This window comes from Ranitomeya variabilis, chromosome 1 (assembly GCF_051348905.1).
Source record: "Ranitomeya variabilis isolate aRanVar5 chromosome 1, aRanVar5.hap1, whole genome shotgun sequence".
Taxonomy (NCBI): domain Eukaryota; kingdom Metazoa; phylum Chordata; class Amphibia; order Anura; family Dendrobatidae; genus Ranitomeya; species Ranitomeya variabilis.
Genome location: NC_135232.1, coordinates 268,876,241 through 268,898,256, shown reverse-complemented (window position 1 = coordinate 268,898,256; position 22,016 = coordinate 268,876,241). Strand labels below are relative to the sequence as shown.

Here is a 22,016-nt window from a genome sequence, read left to right as displayed (position 1 = left end):
AAGTAAAGATTGGGTGTGCTATCCATCGCACATCAGACGCTTCATGCTGTGAAGGAAGGAGTCTATATCTCGGGTGAGATTGTTCCTTAATATATTATGGCAGAAAAGTTACTGGCTTCTTTGTTCTCTGCTGAAATGTAGATTGCAGTGTAAGCAGTGATGGTATTTTGTTGTATGGTGGAGGGCTTTTTAAGCTAAAGTTTTGATAAACTTCCCCGGGCTATGAGATTTACAGCGCTCTGCAGGGGCGTTTGACATTATATGTATATTGTGTGTTTTTTTCTTGTGGTATGTACGTCTGTCTCTTTTAGGCCTGAGGGCTTTTTAATGGATTATATTAAAAGTTATTTTTTATAATTTAACTACAGTTCTACCTTGCTGGTTACATTTTCTACCTGATTGGTGGTGCTATTTAAATAATCTTCCCTATACAGTACCCCTATACAGAATAAATATTTCCATCCAGTAACATACTGCTGATTTCTTCTGGTTATAGCCTTTTAATTCATCTTAAACCTTCATGCTGTCACAATGATCCACCGAGCCTCCTGAAAATAGAAAAGGACACATATGTACAAATTTTTTTCTGGGTAAGAAATCCCCCACAGTGTGCAGCTGGATACAGACATGCACCCACCCTTAATATATAATTCGCTATTATGCAATCCACCATTTAGGGCCGGTTTTTAGACAAAGTGGGACTCTGGGCAAGCCCCATATAGTATAATGCAACCCATAGTCCTCAATAGAGTATAATGCAGCCCCCCCAGGGTATAATGCAGCCCCAAACTCTCCTCACGCACAGTATAATGCAGCCCCCAACTTGCCCCACACCCACAGACACACAAAGTATAATGCAAACTCTGACATGGTCACTGGTGTCGCACATGAGGAGAGATATGTGTCACAAACATTGCTTTTCTACGTGATGTGAAATCCATTAGGCTATGTATCCACGGTCCGGAATGGTAGCGCTTTGGACGCAGTGGACACCCGCCCCAAAGCACTGCTGTTCATTGAACACATGCGGAATCACCGCATCCTATACATAGAACGGTGCTATTTATCTTGCGAAGACTGCGCGTCTCTGCAAGATAAATAGACATGCTGCAGTCTAGAAAGACGCGTTGCATGTGCGTATACCCAGGTTTGCCACCTGCGTCTTTGTAAGCATAGTAGATATGGGATTTCATAAAATCCCATCCACTATGCTGTAGCATCTGGACGCTGCGGATTGGACGCTGTAAGGAGTAAGGAGTCTAAATTAGATGCATTTGATAAAAAAGAAAAGGTTGTGCCCTTTAAAGAGCATCTCAAATCGATTATTGAGCGTTTTGAGAAGGACATAATTAAAAGGAAAAAGGACAAGTTCCAAAGGGACAAATTAGATTATGCTGAAGGCAGAGCCTTCAGATGGACACATCACGGCAATAGGAGGTTGGGTTATGGCAGGACACAGCTCCCAAATGTCACTAACAGCATCGGAGATCGTGATATGGTTTCCAGTGATTTTTTATCCACGGACACCAGCGACCGCGAAAGCGGCACAGACGGGGAGAAGGATCCGCAAAAAGCCGCAAGAAGAGAACAGGTCGACACAGAGATTGGTCACCGAGCTTCAAGCGGGTAACACGCTTCAACAACCGCAGACGATAGAAATAGGGACCGAGGCTGGGTGGTGGTGAGTTGAATATCATTAACCTTTCCTCTTATAAACTATCTGATGCTGAAATTAAGCTTTTGTCTAGGGGCTTATCCTTCTCCCCGATGAATATACTGGACAAGTTTGAACTGACAAAGGATGTGTACCTATTCTGTAGGCAAATAACATTCAAATTACTGTACCAGAACCCTGCAATTTTGGATGGTGTAACAGAAACTGACAGACTTTTGTTGAGAGATTTGACAGACCTGTTGGAGGAAAACAAAAATTATCAAGGTAGGTGAAAATTTATTGGGAGAATATCCTCACAGGCTACTCCGTCATTCTCTCTTTTCCCGGCGGTTCAAATTTTCTTTGAGAAAACTAGTAAGGAGATTCAAAAATTAAAGGTGGATAAATTTGGACAAAATAATCTATCTAAAGAGGAAAAGCAAGCCTTGGCTAGCCTTAAATCTAATGACCTCTTTGAGATCAGGGAGGCTGATAAGGGGGGTAACATTGTGCTGTGGTCCAAAGATCTATATTGCAAAGAGGCAAGAAAGCAATTGGGGAATACACAACACTATGTTACCTTACCCTCAGATCCAACAACTGTATTCAAGTCGAGTCTGGATAGACTTCTGATTAATGCCTATACACAGAATATAATTGATAAGAAGGAACTGGATTTTATTACAGTTAAGCACCTGGTTGTTCCAACCTTTTATATGTTGCCAAAGGTGCACAAATCGGTGACTGAACCCCCGGGAAGGCCTATTGTTTCGGGCATCGGGGGTTTATATGAAAAATCCTGCATTTACCTTGACTTTTTCTTGCAGCCCTTGGTCCTCAGATTGAAGTCCTATATACGAGATTCCTCATTTTTGATACAGCAACTGGATCCCTTGGTACTACCTGATGACATCATTTTAGCAACGTTGGACGTGGAAGCCCTCTATACCAACATCAATCATGATTTAGCTATAACAGCTGTGACCTATTTCCTTGATAAATATACAATAGGGAATAGGGGCCATAATTCTTTCATTATTGATCTTTTAAGAACTATCCTGGAGAAAAATTACTTTATTTTCGACAGGGTTTTTTACAAACAGGTATCCAGCACAGCTATGGGGGCTAGGTGCGCACCCCCCTATGCGAACCTCTTCATGGGGTGGTGGGAAGAAACGCAGGTGTTAAAGAATCGGTACTATAATGAGAACGTTTTGAAATGGTACCGTTTCATTGACGATATTATTGTTTTGTGGACAGGTACAGCAGAGAATCTGGAGAATTTTGTGGAATTAAACACGAATCAATGCAATATCCGATTGACATCGCACTACTCCACCACAACAGTGGATTTTCTGGACTTGAGGATTATGGTCCGGAATAACAGAATTAACACCACCCTGTTTTGTAAAAGTACAGCCACGAATAACGTATTACATTACTCTAGCTTTCATCCAAGGCACCTTCGGGATAGCATCCCCAAGGGACAATTTTTACGACTTCGCAGAAACTGTAGTACTATGACGGATTTTCAGGATGAAGCAAGGTCACTTACCAAACGGTTCCAGGAACGTGGGTATCCACGGAAAGTTATTGCTGGAGCATTCAGGCATGCCCGTCAAAAATCGAGAGATGATACCTTGGAAACGCGACAGACAGCTGCTCTGTTATGGTGCTGGTGGTTAGGTGCACCCAGAATGACCTGATGGTTAAACACAGAATCGGAACGAGCTCTGGGGAAATGGGAACTCTGCTGACCGCAAATCCTGCTCCTAACGACACACACTAGAAATAGCCGTGGAGCGTGCCTGACTCTGCCTAGACGCCTCTTCACAGCCTAAGAACTAACTACTCCTAAAGAAAGGAAACAAAGCCTCACTTGCCTCAGAGAAATTCCCCAAAGGTAAGCGCAGCCCCCCACATGTATTGACTGTGAGTTAAGAGGAAATCATAAACACAGGATGAAATAGGTTTTAGTAAAGGAGGCCAGTCTAACTAAACAGATTGAGGATAGAAAAGGGATCTTTGCGGTCAACACAAAAAACTACAAAAAACCACACAGAGTGTGCAAAAAATACCCCCGCACCGACTCACGGTGCGGTGGTGCCACTCCGTGCTCTCAGAGCTTCCAGCTAGCGAAACAATATCATGATAGCAAGCTGGAATAGCAAATAGAGAATACAAAATAAACAGCAAGTGAATTAACAGGACTTAGCTTTTGCTGGAGCAGACAGGTCATCTGCAAGATCCAAGAGAGGACTGAACCAATACTAGAACAACGACAGCTGGCACGCACTAACGATCTGAGTGGAGTTAAATAGAGCAGCCAGTAGCCACAAACGAGAACAGCTGAAAAGGAACCTCAAGCACTAGTAGATCCACTCACAGCCACCAGAGGGAGCCCACAGACAGAACTCGCCGAAGTACCATTCATGACCACAGGAGGGAGTTCGAGAACGGAGTTCACAACACTGCTCATAACCAACTAAGTCTTGTAACTAAATTCCACAACCAGTGGGGGGATGTTCATCATATCTTGAATGAGAACTGGGGTATTTTGTTAAGTGACTCAAGGCTCAAGTCCATCATCCCGGAGAGGCCCAGGGTGGTGGCTAGGAGAGCAAAGAACTTAAAAGACTGCTTATCCAGGAGCCATTTCAGGCGCGCAACAGTTAAGACGGGTATTGGGAACAAAATCATTGGCTCTTTTCCATGTGGAAATTGTTCCATATGCCCTCTGATGTTGGGGGAGGTGGGTACAACAATACCTTCATTACAGTTTCAGATCAGATCAATATCTTTTTTCAACTGTCGAACGCGCAATGTGGTTTATGCGCTGATTTGTGGTTGTAGGAAAATCTACGTGGGCCAAACAACGCAGGAGTTGCGTCGCCGTGTGCAGCAACATGTTTCAAATATAACCACGGCCAAAGTGGACAGAGAGAAGGGCAAACAATTGACTTCTGTAGCAACGCACTTTCTGGAACAACATAATGGTAGCCCTCGGACACTTCGTGTTATGGGCCTGGAAGGTGTTACCCCTAATATCAGAGGGGGGAAAATATCAGATGAATTGTTAAGGAAGGAATCCCGTTGGATTTTTGATCTTAAATGTCTTAAACCAAATGGACTGAATGAAAAATTATTATATACTGGGTTCTATAAAAGACTATAAGGATGTTGTCCATGCCATGACCATTTAATGGCATGTATATGGTCGTTTATGGATGCTGGTTGGGAATATGGATACCAAGATACAGGTGTTGGTTCAGGCTGTGTGTTCTTTTCCTTTTGTTTTATATTACAGATTCGAGATCCCAGAGGACTATGCTATCCTTGCACAGGTGTCATGTCGGGATGATTTGGGGGCCAAGAACCCAAAGGAATATATGAGAATATGAATATTTTGATGTTTACATTTGATTAGACCTGTCCGCTGTGCTTACTTTTATATGGTGTTTTGTATCAATAAGGCCATATAGATTTGGCGTATATTCTAAGCTCAAAGTATGACATTTGACTATTATATATATTTATACTTTTTTTTTTTTTCCCTGCAATTTTTTGCTGTAAATTCTTGATGGACGTGGAGAGGACATTTTCATGTGCAACTAAATATATTCTCCTTTGATTATGCATGTGCCGGTAGTTATATGCTTTGAATAGTTTTTCATATTGACATTTATGCCCTATGATGGCGTAATGGGTATCCCTGTGTAACAATACCAGTACTTCCCTCATTGTAATTTAGTGGGAATGGATTTGTCAGTGCCATGATAACGTTTATACAAGACAGGCACTGTTTGATGATCCTACAGTCTTATACTATCTATGCATGGATAGAATTGTCCTGAGAGAGGGTCTGTCTATATTTTTGGCTAATTTCCTTTTAAAAAACGGCTGTGCAACCATTTGCCCTTTATTCACGTATTGGTCTATAATATTTGGTCATAGGAGAGGTACTATTGCACAATAGTATTAACGTTTGCATCTGCGCCTGCGCAGAGCAAGCTGAGTTGCTAGGGTAACCAAAAAAATCTGGAGATGTTCCAGTTTATCATATTCTATCTCATAGACCCACACTGTGTAATATATAAACAGGATCGCACGGATAGTGCATATTTGTGAATACCACATATGACATATAACCTCTACCTTTGATGCCTATATAGCGGACATTCTTCTCATATGTTGAGAAGGGTATTTTTCTTTGACTCGACACGTACCATAATTTTTCGTGCATGTCACTTGACTGTCACCTATGTCCATTGATGGTGCAGTGGGTATCTTTATGGGTTAACTGTGGCATCCCCTACAGTGTGGCTCAACAATAGTTGCTTAGGCAATATAAACATTAGACAGATACCACTTGTGGACACGGAACTCCTGTGTTGTCTGCGTATGCGCATAAAAAATCTTGGACCAGTACCTGTAATTACTTGTGAACTATCATTTAAAACAGATGTGTAATTTTATGCACAAGCGCCTGTATAGTGGTCTTCTAGCGCTGGTACATATCAATAGGATTATTGCGCAACATTGGGGATGTGTGCATTAGCGTGAGCGCAAAGCAGGCTGGGGGCCAGTTTCTATGGTGACCGGGCTAAACAGGCTGGCGCCGCTGTGACACTTCGTTTCCGGTTTATAAATTCCTGTGTGAGTGCCGGCAATCTTCATGAACGCTGATATACGCCTTGAGAGTGCCTGTTTACTGGATGCTTAACGCTTGTGCATGTGGGTAACTATAGCATAATATTAGGCATGCCAGCATCTGCGCGTGCGCAAAGCAGGCTGGGGGCTAATCGCTATGGCTACCGGGCTAAACAGACTGGCGCCGTCAATACACTTCATTTCCGGTCCATAACTTCCGGTGTGAGTACCGGTAATCTTTGTGAACGCTGATATGCGCCCTGACTATCGCCACCTGTGCCTACACCTGGTAGGTGTTATAATTAAGTTTGAATATATAAAATATGGGGAACACACTAGGAGGGTATGCTTTGACCCTGAGGAAGACGCTGAGTGCGTCGACACGCGTTGGTCCAGGACATTGTTGTGATCATGGGGATACATCATGTATAACACACCAGAGATGTGACCTTCTTTGGTGAGATATTCTAGATTGCCTCAAGCCTGAAGTTGCTCTGCAGGGTGGGGATAGGCCACTGTATATGGCTCTTGATTGCCACAGGGACACTCTGCTACCTATGTCAATAGTAGATATTCCACTACGGTTGTTTATTAATAATGTTATAGCAGCTAGTGGGCAGTAGCAAACTATTCTTTAGGCTTACTACAGGTATTCTCTTAGCATTGTTTTCGGATAACTATTGTATGCTGTGGCCTATGAGACACATGGGGTAATGTAATTATTTCTCCTATGATATATTAAAAAACTTCTTTTGTGTGTGCTATGATATTATATGATGTTTATTATAACTGTACCCACTTGTATCACCATGAATGGTTATTTTTGACCGAATAATTGATGTATTTGTGGTCATGGTTTATTATTAGCATTTATGACGCATCAGTGTACTTTTTGTGCAATATATTGTTTTTGCTAAATTGTAGTTTGGACCCGCCACCTCTACTTCCGTGATGGAGGCCTTTTAAATGGTTTTAATATGTTTTGTGTGTTTTCAATAAATAAACTGTTATTTGGTATATTATTTTGTTGGTGATCCCATGTGTCTTGCATACCTTTTCTTGTTTGGTTGTATTGGACGCTGCGGCTGTACGCAGCGTCCAATCCACAGCATATACTGAACATGGAAACATAATCCAAGGGCATTTGCACATGTTGCAGATTTGCCTGTGGAATTTTCTGCGCAGATTCTCCATCTCTTGGCAGAAAATGCAGGTAAAAATCCGCTTGAATTTGATGCGTTTTTTTATGCAGATTTTCATGCGTTTTTTTCATGCGGATTTGTATGCATTTTTGAAAGCTAAATAAAGATCTATTATTGAACAACAACAAAAAAAAATTGTGATGTAATTTCTTGTCCAGCTTCTTCATTTACATACTCCATTGAAGAATAATGTTTACACCACAGAAAGATAGATAATAGATAAATGATAGATCTACAGATAGATCTATCTATAGATAGATATATAGATAGATATATAGATAGATCTATCTATTATCTATCCATCTATAGATATATCTACAGCTAGATAGATATATCGATAGATATACCTTTAGATAGATAGATATATCGATAGATAAATAAATAATACCAAGCCCGATGATTAGTACTAAACATAATAAAATGGCACATCTAGAATTAAATAAAGACACACACACACACACACACATACACAAAATCTGCGTAAGGCCGGGGTCACACTTGCGAGAAACTCGCACGAGTCTCGCATTTCAATACCCGGCACTGCCGCCGGCTTTTGGGACCGGAGCGTTCAGCTACATAGAAATACAGGCTCTGGTCCTGAGTGCCGGCGGCAGTGCCGGGTATTGATGCGAGAGACTGGTGCGAGTTTCTCACAAGTGTGACCCCGGCCTTAAGCGCAATATCTGTTTAAAAAAATTGAAAAAAAAGTGGCATGGGCCACCCGAAGCATTTTCTGTGCCAGAGAGGGAAAGCCAGCGATTAGGGGCCGATGTTTATAGCCTGGGAAGGGGTTAATACACATGGATCTTCCCAGGCTATGAATATCAGCCCACAGTTGTATATTTAGCCTTTACTGCCTTTACTGGCTACTAGAATAGGGGGACCCCCCAACCCCCCCCCCCCCCCCCGGCACTTAGCCTCTCTCACCCCACTGCCCTGTAGTGGTGGCATATGGGTTAATAGGGGGTTAAAGTCACCTTTGAATAGTAAGGTGACATCAAGCCGGCTTAGTAATGGAGAGGCGTCAATAAGGCACCTATCCATTACTAATCCTATAGTTGTTAATGGGTTAAATAAACACACACACACATGCAGAATAAAGTATTTTAATTAAACAAAACACCGCACAGCTTTGCCATCTTTTTTTCTGCCAATCCATGCGACGCCCTCGATCTCCTGGAAAAAAAAGAAAAAAATAGTAAACCAACACAAATACTCCCTGGTCCATTTAATAACGAGTGTCCCCTGAGGATCTCCCCTATAGAGCTGTCACATCTGGAGATGTGACAGCTCTATAAGCCTCCAGTGACACACTGACAGGAGACAATGGCTCCTGCAGTGTTATCACTGAGGGTTCAATGGGCTCTCACTTTACGACACTGCTGCATGAGAATCTTCCCACGCAGCGGTGCCGCAAGTTACAGTATGAACTCTGCACTCACAGCGGTGGAGGGATACAGTGCGGAAGGATACCTTCCGTTATTGTATCCTGGAGTCCCTGGAGAGCAGTCAAATTTGCCAATGTGACAGCTCTCCAGGGGAGATCGTCGTGGGACACTCGTTATTAAATGGATTACATCGGATCAGGGAGTATACTGTTGGTTTATTATTTTAATTTTTTTTTTCAGGTGATCGAGGGCTTCGGGGATTAGCTGTATGGGGAGCATGCACTGTATGTCTATATGTATGTACTGTATATGTGTGTATGTGTTTTTTTACATTTGAACACAGTAGCGGGATGATGGGACTACTACTGTCCCATCATCCGGCTACCTGACACTGTAGCAGGCATAGACAGATGGGACTAGTAGTTCCATCGGACGATGCCTGCCTACACACAGCCCTGCACACACACAAACACAGCTCTGCACACACACACACACACACACACACACAGCTGTTGTGAAATTGGATTTTGGGCTCCCCCGGTGGCCACTGGTGGAATTGAACTGGTGTGCATCATCCCCTCTGTTCACCTGTTCCCATCAGGATGTGGGAGTCGCTATTTAGCCTTGCTCCTCTGTCACTTCCATGCCGGTCAACATTGTAATCAGAAGCCTTTCTGTGCATGTTCCTGCTGCTAGACAACTTCCAGCTAAGTTGGACTTTAGTCCTCGTTTGTTTTTGCATTTTGTTCCAGTTCACAGCTGTAGTTTCGTTTCTGTGTCTGGAAAGCTCTTGTGATCTGAAATTGCCACTCTGATGTTATGAGTTAATACTAGAGTCTTAAAGTAATTTCAGGATGGTATTTTGATAGGGTTTTCAGCTGACCATGAAAGTGCCCTTTCTGTCTTCCTGCTATCTAGTAAGCGGACCTCAATTTTGCTAAACCTATTTTCATACTACGTTTGTCATTTCATCTAAAATCACCGCCAATATATGTGGGGGCCTCTGTCTGCCTTTCGGGGAAATTTCTCTAGAGGTGAGCCAGGACTGTATTTTCCTCTGCCAGGATTAGTTAGTCCTCCGGCCGGCGCTGGGCGTCTAGGGATAAAACGCAGGCAACGCTACCCGGCTACTGTTAGTTGTGCGGCAGGTTTAGTTCATGGTCAGTTTAGTTTCCATCCTTCCAAGAGCTAGTTCTTATGTTTGCTGGGCTATGTTCTCTTGCCATTGAGAACCATAACTGTTTGACCGGCCAAAAAAGGGTTAAATTAATTGACAGAGAAAGGAGAGAAAAGAGAAGTCTGCTGAAGATTTTTTTTTTTTTTCCCTTCAGTTCTGAGTGTGCTTGTAATTGAATCTCTTGCAAGTCTGCCTATATTGCAGCCTTTCTCTCTCTCTCTCCTTCTAATCCTGGAATGGCTCTGTGTTCACCTGTTTAAAATGGATATTCAGAGTTTAGCTGCAGGTTTGAATAATCTCACCACGAAAGTTCAAAATTTACAAGATTTTGTTATTCATGTTCCTATATCTGAACCTAGAATTCCTTTGCCTGAATTTTTCTCAGGGAATAGATCTTGCTTTCAAAATTTCAAAAATAATTGCAAGTTGTTTTTGTCCCTGAAATCTCGCTCTGCTGGAGATCCTGCTCAGCAGGTCAGGATTGTGATTTCCTTGCTCCGGGGCGACCCTCAGGATTGGGCTTTTGCATTGGCTCCAGGGGATCCTGCGTTGCTCAATGTGGATGCGTTTTTTCTGGCTTTGGGGTTGCTTTATGAGGAACCCCAGTCAGAACTTCAGGCGGAAAAGGCCTTGATGTCCCTATCTCAGGGGCAAGACGAAGCTGAAATATACTGCCAGAAATTTCGTAAATGGGCTGTGCTTACTCAGTGGAATGAGTGCGCCCTGGCGGCGAATTTCAGAGAGGGTCTCTCTGATGCCATTAAGGATGTTATGGTGGGGTTCCCTGTGCCTGCGGGTCTGAATGAGTCCATGACAATGGCTATCCAGATCGATAGGCGTCTGCGGGAGCGCAAACCTGTGCACCATTTGGCGGTGTCTACTGAGAAGACGCCAGAGAATATGCAATGTGATAGAATTCTGTCCAGAAGTGAACGGCAGAATTTTAGACGAAAAAATGGGTTGTGCTTCTATTGCGGTGATTCAACTCACGTTATATCAGCATGCTCTAAGCGTACTAAGAAGCTTGATAAGTCTGTTTCAATTGGCACTTTACAGTCTAAGTTTATTCTATCTGTGACCCTGATTTGTTCTTTATCATCTATTACCGCGGATGCCTATGTCGACTCTGGCGCCGCTTTGAGTCTTATGGATTGGTCCTTTGCCAAACGCTGTGGGTATGATTTGGAGCCTCTTGAAACTCCTATACCCCTGAAGGGGATTGACTCCACCCCATTGGCTAGCAATAAACCACAATACTGGACACAAGTAACTATGCGGATTAATCCGGATCACCAGGAGATTATTCGCTTTCTTGTGCTGTATAACCTACATGATGTGTTGGTGCTTGGATTGCCATGGCTGCAATCTCATAATCCAGTCCTTGACTGGAAAGCTATGTCTGTGTTAAGCTGGGGATGTAAGGGGACGCATGGGGACGTACCTGTGGTTTCCATTTCATCATCTATTCCCTCTGAGATTCCTGAATTCTTGACTGAATATCGTGACGTTTTTGAAGAACCTAAGCTTGGTTCATTACCTCCGCACCGGGAGTGCGATTGTGCCATAGATTTGATTCCAGGTAGTAAATACCCTAAGGGTCGTTTATTTAATCTGTCTGTGCCTGAACATGCTGCTATGCGAGAATATATAAAGGAGTCCTTGGAAAAGGGACATATTCGTCCTTCATCATCTCCCTTAGGAGCCGTTTTTTTCTTTGTGGCTAAGAAAGATGGCTCTTTGAGGCCGTGTATTGATTATCGGCTTTTGAATAAAATCACGGTTAAATATCAATATCCGTTGCCACTGCTGACTGATTTGTTTGCTCGCATAAAGGGGGCCAAGTGGTTCTCTAAGATAGATCTCCGTGGGGCGTATAATTTGGTGCGAATTAAGCAGGGGGATGAGTGGAAAACCGCATTTAATACGCCCGAGGGCCACTTTGAGTATTTGGTGATGCCTTTTGGTCTTTCAAATGCCCCTTCAGTCTTTCAGTCCTTTATGCATGACATTTTCCGTGATTATTTGGATAAATTTATGATTGTGTATCTGGATGATATTTTGATTTTTTCGGATGACTGGGACTCTCATGTCCAGCAGGTCAGGAGGGTTTTTCAGGTTTTGCGGTCCAATTCCTTGTGTGTGAAGGGTTCTAAGTGCGTTTTTGGGGTTCAAAAGATTTCCTTTTTGGGATATATTTTTTCCCCCTCTTCCATCAAGATGGATCCTGTCAAGGTTCAGGCTATTTGTGATTGGACGCAACCCTCTTCTCTTAAGAGTCTTCAGAAATTTTTGGGCTTTGCTAACTTTTATCGTCGATTTATTGCTGGTTTTTCTGATGTTGTTAAACCATTGACTGATTTGACTAAGAAGGGTGCTGATGTTGCTGATTGGTCCCCTGCTGCTGTGGAGGCCTTTCGGGAGCTTAAGCGCCGCTTTTCTTCCGCCCCTGTGTTGCGTCAGCCTGATGTTGCTCTTCCTTTTCAGGTTGAGGTCGACGCTTCTGAAATCGGAGCTGGGGCGGTTTTGTCGCAGAGAAGTTCCGATTGCTCCGTGATGAGACCTTGTTGTTGTGAATTTGGATTCTGGGCTCCCCCGGTGGCTACTGGTGGAACTGAACTGGTGTCCTCATCTTCTCTGTTCACCTGTTCCCATCAAGATGTGGGAGTCGCTATATAACCTTGCTGCTCTGTTAGTTGCTTGCCGGTCAACAATGTTATCAGAAGCCCTCTGTGCTTGTTCCTGCTCCTAGACAACTACTAGATAAGTTGGACTCTTGTCCATGATTGTTTTTGCATTTTTGTTCCAGTTCACAGCTGTAGTTTCGTTACTGTGTCTGGAAAGCTCTTGTGAACAGGAATTGCCACTCTGGTATTATGAGTTAATGCCAGAGTTTAAAGTAATTTCTGGATGGTGTTTTGATAGGGTTTTCAGCTGACCATGAAAGTGTCCTTTCTGTCTTCTGCTATGTAGTAAGTGGACCTCAAATTTGCTAAACCTATTTTCATACTACGTTTGTTGTTTCATCTTAACTCACCGCCAATACATGTGGGGGGCCTCTGTCTCCTTTCGGGGTATTTCTCTAGAGGTGAGCTAGGACTAATATTTTCCTCTGCTAGCTTTATTTAGTCCTCCGGCTGGTGCTGGGCATCTAGAATCAACGTAGGCATGCTACCCGGCCACTGCTAGTTGTGCGGTAGGTTTAGTTCATGGTCAGCTCAGTTCCCATCTTCCAAGAGCTAGTTCCTGTATATGCTGATGCTATGTTCTCTTGCCATTGAGATCATGACAGTTTGACCGGCCCACTAAAGGGTTAAAATCCTTGGCTGAGAAAGGAGAGAAATAAGAAGTCTGCTGAGATTTTTTTTTTTTTTTTTTTTTTTTTTTCCTCTTGAGTGTGCTCTTAATTGGACCTCTTGCCAGTCTGTCTATGCTGCAGCCTTTTTTTTTCCTTTCTCTCCTTCTAAATCTTTGAATGGCTCTGTGTCCACCTGTTTGTAATGGATCTTCAGAGTGTAACTGCAGGTTTGAATAATCTCGCCACGAAAGTACAAAATTTGCAGGATTTTGTTTGTCATGCACCTGTATCTGAGCCGAGAATTCCCTTGCCGGAATTTTTCTCGGGGAATAGATCCGGGTTTCAGAATTTTCGAAATAATTGCAAATTATTTTTGTCCCTGAAATCTCGCTCTGCCGGAGACCCTGCACAGCAGGTCAGGATTGTGATTTCCTTGCTCCGGGGCGACCCTCAAGATTGGGCTTTTGCATTGGCACCAGGGGATCCTGCGTTGCTCAATGTGGATGCGTTTTTTCTGGCCTTGGGGTTGCTTTATGACGAACCTCATTTGGAGCTTCAGGCAGAAAAAACTTTGATGTCCCTATCTCAGGGGCAAGATGAAGCGGAAATTTACTGCCAAAGATTCCGTAAATGGTCTGTGCTTACTCAGTGGAATGAGTGCGCCCTGGCGGCGACTTTCAGAGAGGGTCTCTCTGATGCCATTAAGGATGTTATGGTGGGGTTCCCTGTGCCTGCGGGTCTGAATGAGTCCATGACAATGGCTATTCAGATCGATAGGCGTTTGCGGGAGCGCAAACCAGTGCACCATCTGGCGGTGTCCACTGAGAAGTCGCCAGAGAGTATGCAGTGTGATAGAATTCTGTCCCGAAGCGAGCGGCAGAATTTTAGACGGAAAAATGGGTTGTGTTTCTATTGTGGTGATTCTACTCATGTTATATCAGCATGCTCTAAGCGCACTAAAAAGCTTGGTAAATCTGTTTCCATTTGCACCTTACCGTCTAAGTTTATTCTATCTGTGACCCTGATTTGCTCCTTGTCATCTATTACCACGGACGCCTATGTCGACTCTGGCGCCGCTTTGAGTCTTATGGATTGGTCCTTTGCCAAACGCTGTGGGTATGATTTAGAGCCTTTGGAGACTCCTATTCCTCTGAAGGGGATTGACTCCACCCCATTGGCTAATAATAAACCACAATACTGGACACAAGTAACTATGCGTATTAATCCGGATCACCAGGAGATTATGCGCTTTCTGGTGCTGTATAATCTACATGATGATTTGGTGCTAGGATTGCCTTGGCTGCAATCTCACAACCCAGTCCTCGACTGGAGAGCTATGTCTGTGTTGAGCTGGGGATGTAAGGGGGCTCATGGGGATGTACCTGTGGTTTCCATTTCATCATCTATTCCCTCTGAAATTCCTGAGTTCCTGTCTGATTATCGTGACGTCTTTGAAGAATCCAAGCTTGGTTCATTACCTCCGCACCGAGAGTGCGATTGTGCCATAGATTTAATCCCAGGTAGTAAATACCCAAAGGGTCGTTTATTTAATCTGTCTGTGCCTGAACATGCTGCTATGCGAGAATATATAAAGGAGTCCTTGGAAAAGGGACATATTCGTCCATCGTCATCTCCCTTAGGAGCCGGTTTTTTCTTTGTGTCAAAAAAAGACGGCTCTTTGAGACCATGTATTGATTATCGGCTTTTGAATAAAATCACTGTTAAATATCAATACCCATTGCCGTTGCTGACTGATTTGTTTGCTCGCATAAAGGGGGCCAAGTGGTTCTCTAAGATTGACCTTCGTGGGGCGTATAATTTGGTGCGAATCAGGCAGGGGGATGAGTGGAAAACCGCATTTAATACGCCCGAGGGCCACTTTGAGTATTTAGTGATGCCTTTTGGTCTTTCAAATGCTCCGTCAGTTTTCCAGTCCTTTATGCATGATATTTTTCGCGATTATTTGGATAAATTTATGATTGTGTATCTGGATGATATTCTGATTTTTTCGGATGACTGGGACTCTCATGTCCAGCAAGTCAGGAGGGTTTTTCAGGTTTTGCGGTCTAATTCTTTGTGTGTGAAGGGTTCTAAGTGTGTTTTTGGGGTACAGAGGATTTCCTTTTTGGGATATATTTTTTCCCCCTCTTCCATTGAAATGGATCCTGTCAAGGTTCAAGCTATTTGTGATTGGACGCAGCCCTCTTCTCTTAAGAGTCTTCAGAAATTTTTGGGCTTTGCTAACTTTTATCGTCGATTTATTGCTGGTTTTTCGGATATTGCTAAGCCATTGACCGATTTGACTAAGAAGGGTGCTGATGTTGCTGATTGGTCCCCTGATGCTGTGGAGGCCTTTCGGGAGCTTAAGCGCCGTTTTTCCTCTGCCCCTGTGTTGCGTCAGCCTGATGTTGCTCTACCTTTTCAGGTTGAGGTCGACGCTTCTGAGATCGGAGCTGGGGCAGTGTTGTCGCAGAAAAGTTCTGACTGCTCCGTGATGAGGCCTTGTGCCTTCTTTTCCCGTAAATTTTCGCCCGCTGAGCGGAATTATGATGTTGGGAATCGGGAGCTTTTGGCCATGAAGTGGGCTTTTGAGGAGTGGCGCCATTGGCTTGAGGGGGCCAGACATCAGGTGGTGGTATTGACTGACCACAAAAATTTGATTTATCTTGAGACCGCCAGGCGCCTGAATCCTAGACAGGCGCGCTGGTCATTATTTTTCTCTCGGTTTAATTTTGTGGTGTCATACCTACCGGTGTTGTGAATTTGGATTCTGGGCTCCCCCGGTGGCTACTGGTGGAATTGAACTTGTGTCATCATCTTCTCTGTTCACCTGTTCCCATCAAGATGTGGGAGTCGCTATATAACCTTGCTTCTCTGTTAGTTGCTTGCCGGTCAACAATGTTATCAGAAGCCTCTCTGTGCATGTTCCTGCTCCTAGACAACTACTAGATAAGTTGGACTTTTGTCCATGTTTGTTTTTGCATTTTTGTTCCAGTTCACAGCTGTTGTTTCGTTACTGTGTCTGGAAAGCTCTTGTGATCAGGAATTGCCACTCTGGTATTATGAGTTAATGCCAGAGTCTTAAAGTAATTTCTGGATGGTGTTTTGATAGGGTTTTCAGCTGACCATGAAAGTGTCCTTTCTGTCTTCTACTATCTAGTAAGTGGACCTCAAATTTGCTAAACCTATTTTCATGCTGCGTTTGTTATTTCATCTTAAATCACCGCCAATACATGTGGGGGGCCTCTGTCTCCTTTCGGGGTATTTCTCTAGAGGTGAGCTAGGACTAATATTTTCCTCTGCTAGCATTATTTAGTCCTCCGGCTGGCGCTGGGCATCTAGGGATAAAACGTAGGAATGCTACCCGGCCACTGCTAGTTGTTGCGGTAGGTTTAGTTCATGGTCAGTTCAGTTTCCATCTTCCAAGAGCTAGTTCTTGTATATGCTATGTTCTCTTGCCATTGAGAACATGAGAGTTTGACCGGCCCACTAAAGGGTTAAAATCCTTGGCTGAGAAAGGAGAGAAATAAGAAGTCTGCTGAGATTTTTTTTTTTTTTTTTTCTCCTTCTAATCTTTGAATGGCTCTGTGTTCACCTGTTTGTAATGGATCTTCAGAGTGTAACTGCAGGTTTGAATAATCTCGCCACGAAGGTACAAAATTTGCAAGATTTCGTTGTTCATGCACCTGTGTCTGAGCCGAGAATTCCTTTGCCGGAATTTTTCTCGGGGAATAGATCTGGTTTTCAGAATTTTAGAAATAATTGCAAATTATTTTTGTCCCTGAAGTCTCGCTCTGCCGGAGACCCTGCACAGCAGGTCAGGATTGTGATTTCCTTGCTCCGGGACGACCCTCAAGACTGGGCTTTTTCATTGACACCAGGGGATCCTGCGTTGCTCAATGTGGATGCGTTTTTTCTGGCCTTGGGGTTGCTTTATGAGGAGCCTCATTTGGAGCTTCAGGCAGAAAAAACTTTGATGTCCCTATCTCAGGGGCAAGATGAAGCTGAAATTTACTGCCAAAGATTCCGTAAATGGTCTGTGCTTACTCAGTGGAATGAGTGCGCCCTGGCGGCGACTTTCAGAGAGGGTCTCTCTGATGCCATTAAGGATGTTATGGTGGGGTTCCCTGTGCCTGCGGGTCTGAATGAGTCCATGACAATGGCTATTCAGATCGATAGGCGTCTGCGGGAGCGCAAACCAGTGCACCATCTGGCGGTGTCCACTGAGAAGACGCCAGAAAGTATGCAGTGTGATAGAATTCTGTCCAGAAGCGAGCGGCAGAATTTTAGACGGAAAAATGGGTTGTGTTTCTATTGTGGTGATTCTACTCATGTTATATCAGCATGCTCTAAGCGCACTAAAAAGCTTGATAAATCTGTTTCCATTGGCACTTTACAGTCTAAGTTTATTCTATCTGTGACCCTGATTTGCTCTTTGTCATCCATTACCACGGACGCCTATATCGACTCTGGCGCCGCTTTGAGTCTTATGGATTGGTCCTTTGCCAAACGCTGTGGGTATGATTTAGAGCCTTTGGAGACTCCTATTCCTCTGAAGGGGATTGACTCCACCCCATTGGCTAATAATAAACCACAATACTGGACACAAGTAACTATGCGTATTAATCCGGATCACCAGGAGATTATTCGCTTTCTGGTGCTGTATAATCTACATGATGTTTTGGTGCTAGGATTGCCATGGCTGCAATCTCACAACCCAGTCCTCGACTGGAGAGCTATGTCTGTGTTGAGCTGGGGATGTAAGGGGACTCATGGGGACGTACCTTTGGTTTCCATTTCATCATCTATTCCCTCTGAAATTCCTGAGTTCCTGTCTGACTATCGTGACGTCTTTGAAGAACCCAAGCTTGGTTCGCTACCTCCGCACCGAGAGTGCGATTGTGCCATAGATTTAATTCCGGGTAGTAAATACCCAAAGGGTCGTTTATTTAATCTGTCTGTGCCTGAACATGCTGCTATGCGAGAATATATAAAGGAGTCCTTGGAAAAGGGACATATTCGTCCATCGTCATCTCCCTTAGGAGCCGGTTTTTTCTTTGTGTCAAAAAAAGACGGCTCTTTGAGACCATGTATTGATTATCGGCTTTTGAATAAAATCACGGTTAAATATCAATACCCATTGCCGTTGCTTACTGATTTGTTTGCTCGCATAAAGGGGGCCAAGTGGTTCTCTAAGATTGATCTCCGTGGGGCGTATAATTTGGTGCGAATCAGGCAGGGGGATGAGTGGAAAACCGCATTTAATACGCCCGAGGGCCACTTTGAGTATTTGGTGATGCCTTTTGGTCTTTCAAATGCCCCTTCAGTCTTCCAGTCCTTTATGCATGACATTTTCCGCGATTATTTGGATAAATTTATGATTGTGTATCTGGATGATATTCTGATTTTTTCGGATGACTGGGACTCTCATGTCCAGCAAGTCAGGAGGGTTTTTCAGGTTTTGCGGTCTAATTCTTTGTGTGTGAAGGGTTCTAAGTGCGTTTTTGGGGTTCAGAGGATTTCCTTTTTGGGATATATTTTTTCTCCCTCTTCCATTGAGATGGATCCTGTCAAGGTTCAAGCTATTTGTGATTGGACGCAGCCCTCTTCTCTTAAGAGTCTTCAGAAATTTTTGGGCTTTGCTAACTTTTATCGTCGGTTTATTGCTGGTTTTTCGGATGTTGTTAAGCCATTGACCGATTTGACTAAGCAGAGTGCTGATGTTGCTGATTGGTCCCCTGATGCTGTGGAGGCCTTTCGGGAGCTTAAGCGCCGTTTTTCTTCTGCCCCTGTGTTGCGTCAGCCTGATGTTGCTCTTCCTTTTCAGGTTGAGGTCGACGCTTCTGAGATCGGAGCTGGGGCAGTGTTGTCGCAGAAAAGTTCCGACTGCTCCGTGATGAGGCCTTGTGCCTTCTTTTCCCGTAAATTTTCGCCCGCAGAGCGGAATTATGATGTTGGGAATCGGGAGCTTTTGGCCATGAAGTGGGCTTTTGAGGAGTGGCGCCACTGGCTTGAGGGGGCCAGACATCAGGTGGTGGTATTGACTGACCACAAAAATTTGATTTATCTTGAGACCGCCAGGCGCCTGAATCCTAGACAGGCGCGCTGGTCATTATTTTTCTCTCGGTTTAATTTTGTGGTGTCATACCTACCGGGTTCTAAGAATATTAAGGCGGATGCCCTTTCTAGGAGTTTTGAGCCTGACTCGCCTGGTAACTCTGAGCCCACAGGTATCCTTAAGGATGGAGTGATATTGTCAGCCGTTTCTCCAGACCTGCGGCGGGCCTTGCAGGAGTTTCAGGCGGATAGACCGGATCGTTGCACACCTGATAGACTGTTTGTTCCTGATGATTGGACCAGTAGAGTCATCTCTGAGGTTCATTCTTCTGCGTTGGCAGGTCATCCTGGAATTTTTGGTACCAGGGATTTGGTGGCAAGGTCCTTCTGGTGGCCTTCCCTGTCACGAGATGTGCGAGGCTTTGTGCAGTCTTGTGACGTTTGTGCTCGGGCCAAGCCTTGTTGTTCTCGGGCAAGTGGATTATTGTTGCCCTTACCTATTCCTAAGAGGCCTTGGACGCACATCTCGATGGATTTTATTTCAGATCTGCCTGTTTCTCAGAAGATGTCTGTCATCTGGGTGGTGTGTGACCGTTTCTCTAAGATGGTCCATTTGGTTCCCCTGCCCAAGTTGCCTTCTTCTTCCGAGTTGGTTCCTCTGTTTTTTCAAAATGTTGTTCGTTTGCATGGTATTCCTGAGAATATCGTTTCTGACAGAGGAACCCAATTTGTGTCTAGATTTTGGCGGGCATTCTGTGCTAGGATGGGCATAGATTTATCTTTTTCGTCTGCTTTCCATCCTCAGACTAATGGCCAGACCGAGCGGACTAATCAGACCCTGGAGACATATCTGAGGTGTTTTGTGTCTGCTGACCAGGATGATTGGGTTGCTTTTTTGCCATTGGCGGAGTTCACCCTCAATAATCGGGCCAGCTCTGCCACCTTGGTGTCCCCGTTTTTCTGTAATTCGGGGTTTCATCCTCGATTTTCCTCCGGTCAGGTGGAATCTTCGGATTGTCCTGGAGTAGATGCTGTGGTGGAGAGATTGCATCAGATCTGGGGGCAGGTGGTGGACAATTTGAAGTTGTCCAAGGAGAAGACTCAGCTTTTTGCCAACCGCCGCCGTCGTGTTGGTCCTCGGCTTTGTGTTGGGGATTTGGTGTGGTTGTCTTCTCGTTTTGTCCCTATGAGGGTCTCTTCTCCTAAGTTTAAGCCTCGGTTCATCGGCCCGTATAAGATATTGGAGATTCTTAACCCTGTTTCCTTCCGTTTGGACCTCCCTGCATCCTTTTCTATTCATAACGTTTTTCATCGGTCATTATTGCGCAGGTATGAGGTACCGGTTGTGCCTTCCGTTGAGCCTCCTGCTCCGGTGTTGGTTGAGGGTGAGTTGGAGTACGTTGTGGAGAAAATCTTAGACTCCCGTGTTTCCAGACGGAAACTCCAGTATCTGGTCAAGTGGAAGGGATACGGCCAGGAGGATAATTCTTGGGTGACTGCATCTGATGTTCATGCCTCCGATCTGGTTCGTGCCTTTCATAGGGCCCATCCTGATCGCCCTGGTAGTTCTGGTGAGGGTTCGGTGCCCCCTCCTTGAGGGGGGGGTACTGTTGTGAATTTGGATTCTGGGCTCCCCCGGTGGCTACTGGTGGAATTGAACTTGTGTCATCATCTTCTCTGTTCACCTGTTCCCATCAAGATGTGGGAGTCGCTATATAACCTTGCTTCTCTGTTAGTTGCTTGCCGGTCAACAATGTTATCAGAAGCCTCTCTGTGCATGTTCCTGCTCCTAGACAACTACTAGATAAGTTGGACTTTTGTCCATGTTTGTTTTTGCATTTTTGTTCCAGTTCACAGCTGTTGTTTCGTTACTGTGTCTGGAAAGCTCTTGTGATCAGGAATTGCCACTCTGGTATTATGAGTTAATGCCAGAGTCTTAAAGTAATTTCTGGATGGTGTTTTGATAGGGTTTTCAGCTGACCATGAAAGTGTCCTTTCTGTCTTCTACTATCTAGTAAGTGGACCTCAAATTTGCTAAACCTATTTTCATGCTGCGTTTGTTATTTCATCTTAAATCACCGCCAATACATGTGGGGGGCCTCTGTCTCCTTTCGGGGTATTTCTCTAGAGGTGAGCTAGGACTAATATTTTCCTCTGCTAGCATTATTTAGTCCTCCGGCTGGCGCTGGGCATCTAGGGATAAAACGTAGGAATGCTACCCGGCCACTGCTAGTTGTTGCGGTAGGTTTAGTTCATGGTCAGTTCAGTTTCCATCTTCCAAGAGCTAGTTCTTGTATATGCTATGTTCTCTTGCCATTGAGAACATGACATACCGGGTTCTAAGAATGTTAAGGCGGATGCCCTTTCTAGGAGTTTTGAGCCTGACTCGCCTGGTAACTCTGAGCCCACAGGTATCCTTAAGGATGGAGTGGTATTGTCAGCCGTTTCTCCAGACCTGCGGCGGGCCTTGCAGGAGTTTCAGGCGGATAGACCTGATCGTTGCCCACCTGATAAACTGTTTGTTCCTGATGATTGGACCAGTAGAGTCATCTCTGAGGTTCATTCTTCTGCGTTGGCAGGTCATCTTGGCATT

General features: G+C 44.3%; 1 long non-coding RNA gene across 2 annotated transcripts in view; it reads right to left on the bottom strand.

Moving 5' to 3' along the window:
- The window catches only part of LOC143793923 (uncharacterized), a 53,128-nt gene that overhangs the window by 5,792 nt on the left and 25,320 nt on the right, over positions 1-22,016 (bottom strand). The window contains exons 1-2 of one of the 2 annotated variants that reach the window (XR_013220337.1): positions 6,084-6,315; positions 475-548 (exon numbers count right to left, since the gene is read on the bottom strand). This is a non-coding gene — a long non-coding RNA (uncharacterized LOC143793923). Of the gene's footprint in view, positions 1-474; positions 549-6,083; positions 6,316-22,016 lie in introns of those variants that run through there. The other variant, XR_013220336.1, reaches the window with a different exon arrangement.